The sequence below is a fragment of the Brassica oleracea genome, chromosome C4, assembly GCF_000695525.1.
Source record: "Brassica oleracea var. oleracea cultivar TO1000 chromosome C4, BOL, whole genome shotgun sequence".
NCBI lineage: Eukaryota > Viridiplantae > Streptophyta > Magnoliopsida > Brassicales > Brassicaceae > Brassica > Brassica oleracea.
Genome location: NC_027751.1, coordinates 22,235,031 through 22,240,473, shown reverse-complemented (window position 1 = coordinate 22,240,473; position 5,443 = coordinate 22,235,031).

Sequence of the window (5,443 nt, the reverse complement as noted above, 5' to 3'; positions counted from 1 at the left end):
CTCCCCCCGAAGAAGACTCAGCTTTTCCTCAAGCTGAAAGTGAGGAAACTGCTCTGCCAATCTCTTAACCGGTTCCCATGAACATTCAAACTCGGGTAGATCCTTCCATTTAACCAAAACCTCAGCTTGCTTATCACTGCTAGACCTCTTGATGTCGAGGACCTTTTCTGGTTCTGCGTTCCACTCTAGTGATGATGATAGGATCAAAGGGAGCTCTTGTACCTTAGTGAGTGGCGCTACAGCTTTCTTCAACTGCGAAACGTGGAACACAGGGTGAATCAAGCTAGTAGGAGGCAATGCCAGCTTGTACGCTACGGTTCCCGCTCGTTTCTTGATCAAATAAGGTCCAAAGAAGCGAGGAGCTAACTTCTCAGCGCGCCTCATGGCTACAGTCACCTGTCGATACGGGCACAACTTCAAATAGACCCACTCTCCCACAATGAATTCCACATCCCTATGCTTCTTATTAGCCGAATTCTGCATACGACCTTGAGCTATTGCAAGATTATCGTGCAGTTCTTGCAAGAGAGCATCACGGTCTTGAATCATCACTTCTACCTCAGCATTTCCCGTTGGAATATCTCCAAATCTTAACAGCCTTGGCGGATCTCCCCCATACAGCGCCTTGAAAGGAGTCGTGTTTGATGATGAGTGATGAGATGTATTGTACCAATACTCGGCCCATGGCAACCACTGACTCCAAGACGACGTCTTGCACCCCGCAAAGCACCGCAAATAAGCTTCTACACAGCGATTTACCACTTCTGTCTGGCCGTCTGACTGCGGATGATATGCGGTACTCTTGTGAAGAGCAGTACCTTGGCTCTGGAACAAGGCCGACCAGAAATGACTCAGAAAAACCTTGTCTCTATCAGACACCATTGTCTCAGGAAATCCATGCAGTTTGATGATTTCCCTCACAAATACCTCCGCAACCGACTTCGCTGTAAAAGGATGTTTCAAGGGAAGGAAATTCGCGTACTTAGTCAACCTGTCAACCACCACCAAGTAGGAATGGGCAATGGCGTTAGAAGGCCTGCTGGCGACAAGGTAGAATACTTGTTCCTTTGACAGACCTCGCAAGCCTTTATGAACTCCGTAATGTCGCTTCTCATGCCAGGCCAATAGACTTCTCTCGTCTTCCTTTTAAAAGTTTTCAACACCCCCTCATGCCCTCCTATTGCACTCGCATGAAACTGATTCAGTAGTGCTGGAATGAAAGGAGACTCCGCAGGAATCACCAACCTCCGCTCTTTGAACAGAACCCCATTATCAACTGTGTAACTCTCAAACTCCTTCTCGCCCTCTGAAACTCCCCGTATTATCCTCTGTAATGCTTCATCCTTCTCAATCTGCAGGGCTAACTCATCCATATCAATAGAGAGAGGAGTTGTCAGCTGAAACTCCAAGAATTGCTGAGGATCCTCTTTCACTTCAGTACGACGAGACAATGCATCAGCCACTCTGCTATCCTTTCCGGGTCTGTACTCAATGGTGTAATTTAACCCCAAAAGCTTCGAAGCCCATTTCTGCTGCTCAACTGAGACTGTCCTCTTCTCTAACAAGTACCTTAAGCTCTTCTGATCTGTCCTTATTGTGAACTGGTGACCCGTAAGGTAGTGTCTCCACTTAGTCACTGCAAAGACTATGGCTAAAATCTCTCTTTCATAAACAGACTTCACCCTCCCTTTGCTCGAAAACCCTTTGCTGATGAACGCTACCGGCCTGTCTCCTTGTGACAACACTGCTCCAATACCGGTCCCTGACGCATCAGTTTCCACCGTGAAAGGTTTGGTGAAATCAGGCAACACAAGAACTGGTAAACTAGTCATAGCCCCCTTCAGGATCTCAAAAGCTTGTGTTGCTTTTTCTGACCATTTAAACCTATCCTTCTTCAACAACTCTGTTAGAGGTCTCGCGATCTTCCCATAAGCTTCAACAAATCTGCGGTAGTAACAAGTCAGCCCCAAGAATCCCCTCAAAGCCGTAATGTTTCTCGGAATTGGCCACTGCTTCATCGCTTCAATCATTTCTGGATCAGCTTCTACGCCCTTCTTAGAAATGACATGGCCTAGATACGCCACTCTCGGTTGTGCGAAGGCACACTTCTTCTCATTGGCGTAGAACTGGTGATCCTTGAAAACTTGCAGCATAATCCTCAAGTGTTCATGGTGCTCCTTGTCACTTCTGCTGTAGACCAGAATATCATCGAAGAAGACTAGGACGAACTTCCTCAGATATGGTTTGAAAATCTCATTCATGACGGACTGGAACGTTGCTGGAGCGTTAGTGAGGCCGAAGGGCATTACCAAGAACTCGTAGTACCTTTCGTGTGTCTTGAAGGCTGTCTTCCCTACATCACTGTCCTTCACCCTTATCTGATGGTAACCTGACTTAAGGTCCAATTTGGAGAACACTGAAGCTCCAACTAGCTAATCAAGTAACTCCTCTATCACTGGAATAGAGTAACGGTCTGGAATTGTACTCTTATTCACAGCTCGATAATCCACATAGAACCTGAATCCTCTGTCTTTCTTTTTAACTAGGAGTACAGGGCTGGAGAACGGGCTGATGCTAGGCTTAATGATTCCCGCTTGTAGCATCTCCTGCACCAGCTTTTCAATCTCGTTCTTCTGGAAATGCGAGTAGCGATAGGGCCTGATGTTGATTGGAGAAGTTCCGGCTTGTAGAGTGATCGCGTGCTCACGGGATCCCTTCGGAGGTAGCCCACTTGGCATGTGAAATACAGTCTGAAACTCTTTTAAGAGTTTGTGAACTCCTAAGCTGACCACCTGGTGAGACGCTTGTTCCTTCTCATTCTCAAACAACGCCTGCAATTCCAACAAAACCACCTCTTCTTCATTATCGTACAATTTCTCCATCGTCTTGAGCGAAACTTGTTCCTGTAGCAAATATGGATCACCACTAAGAGTAACCCATTTGTTGTCCACTTGGAACCTCAGTAGGTGTAACCCCTAATTGATTCTGGTCTCTCCTAACTTTTCCAACCACGTGTAGCCTAAGACCAAGTCTGTACCACCCAACTCGAAATGCAGATACTCTTCATTGATCTCAATTACCTGAATGTTCAGCTTCACTCCTTCACATTTACCACTTCCAGCTAACACCCGTCCATCGCCTATTGCCACTCCAAACTCAACAGTAGGTACCACTGCTAACCCCAACTGATCTACCAAATGCTTCGCTATGAAACTGCAAGAGGCGCCTGAGTCTATCAACACTACCACATCAGTATCACCCAACTTTCCTCTCAGTCTCATGGTGCGCTTAGTGGTTATACCCACCATCGACTGCAGAGAAAAAACCTGAAACTCTTGCTCAGGGATGTGCTTCTGGCCCATCTTATCCTCAGGTTCCTCTTCTTCATCTTCGTCGTCCTCAGAAACCTCTTCTACCTCCATGCATTTGTACTTTTGGAAAGACTTACAGCGATGCCCAGTAAAGTAACGCTCCCTGCAGTATCTACACGGGTTCTGCATAGGTCGTCGCTGCTCAGAACTTCGACTGTCTCAAGGTGACTCAAATGATTTCCTTGCCGGTGTAGACTCTCCTTGCTTAGACGGACTTTAGTTTGAGTTCCTCTGGTTAGAACCCAACGCTGGAGCTGAGTTGGTTCTGTGGAACGACCGTAAGTGGTAGGCGTTCCTCTCATTCTCTTGCTCTTCTATGATCTTCGCCATATCAATTATTTCATCCATTCCCACGGGGCTTAACCTCACTACCTGCTCTCTCAGACTCCTCTTCATACCGTGAAGGAACAGTTCCTCCAAGACATCATCTGTCACATGAGGCACCTCAGCCGATAACTCTTCAAACTGATCCCTGTACTATGAGATTGAACCCGTCTGTCTCAACTGAAGCATTTGGCTGAGAATCGTTCCGCCTCGTGTGGGTTTGAACCTCTTCTTAAGCTTCATTTTGAAATCCCTCCAATCAAGCAACTCATCACGATCCTGTATCATCCTCAACCACGTTACCGCACACCCAGTCATACACGCCATAGCTACTGATAGCTTCTCCTCCTCCTTAGTTTGGTTCACCTTAAAGCACTTTTCAACCCTAAAAATCCAATCATCTGGGTTTTTCCCTTCAAAATCAGGCAGGTCTAGCTTCTTAGGAGAAGTTTCAACTTTCTGACGTGGGGAACCACCTGATGATCCAGCTCCAGTGAGCGAGGTGAGGATTTCCGCAGATCGGAGAGGGGTCGCCGATTCGGGAAGTTGGAGAAGTCCTTTTTCAGGTCGAGGCTGCAACCCTTTAACCAGTTGGTTAGACCCATCTGTGGTAGATCTTTGAGTTTCCTTCGTGGTAAGGGTCTTAGATCCAAGTTTTTCCGAACTAGGGTTTAACTCCGATTTCGCATCCGGGGGTTTCTCCTTCACCGCCATCGACTGCTGGTGTCGCTCTTCAGCACGACGCTCACGTTCTTCAGCTCGCTTTTCTGCTTCGAAAGCTCGCTGTTCACGCGCTTCCGCCGCTTTGCACATCTCTTCAAACGCAACGGTAAGTCCACCGATCTGACTCTCCATGACATTGATCCGTTCAGCGTGAGAATCCTGTTTTTGGAGCCATCTATTTGCTCTGATACCAATGATAAGATCCTCAAATGGATCGAATCTACGTAACCAGTAAGGAGGAAGGATCGAGAAGAAAGGATAAGAGAGAGAGAAGAAAGGATAAGGAGATAAGATTGATTGATTAATTATTTGATACCAACTTTAGGGAATGAATTCCCGTTAAGTAGTTTACAATCACATCAACGAAAGAGTATCATACTTAATTAAACGACATAGTTTTATAACTCATAAAGATAAGAAACTCTCCCTCTCACAAGGAGGCTTCGCTCCCATGCTTCTTCAGAGTCATCTCCTCTGGTGCCCCTAAACGTAACTTGCAAAATCTCCTATGGGTTCTATCAACCGCCTATGCCCCTCATTCATTAATGAGTCGCGAAACGTCGTAATCACCCTTCCGTGGGAGAAATAAAAAAAAAAGAAAAATCGAAAATTGAGGGAATCGGGTGATTCGGGTTGAGAGGGTTCTGGTCTGGCACAAATTTTGGTTTGGGTTATGGCGGGTTTATAGATTGGGCGGTTTGGTTATCCATTCCCCCATTCGTCGTGAGTCCTCCCCAAAAAGCTTAATCGATTCCAGGTCGTCCAATTCAATTCAATTCAATTCGCAGCTCCCGAGAAATCTTGCAGCTCCCCAGAAAGCTCGATCGTTGGATTCTCCGGCGAATGCAGGTTAGTTGTTCTCTTCCCCAAGCTGCATTGGATAAAAATTGTTTTTAGGGTGTGTAACTGGAAATGTGAATTAATTAAAGCATATGGTTGGTGGATTGATTTCAGTTGCCTCTATGGAATTGAGTTGAGTTGAGTTGAGTTGAGTTGAGTTGAGGTTCTTGAGCTTATAGTACCCG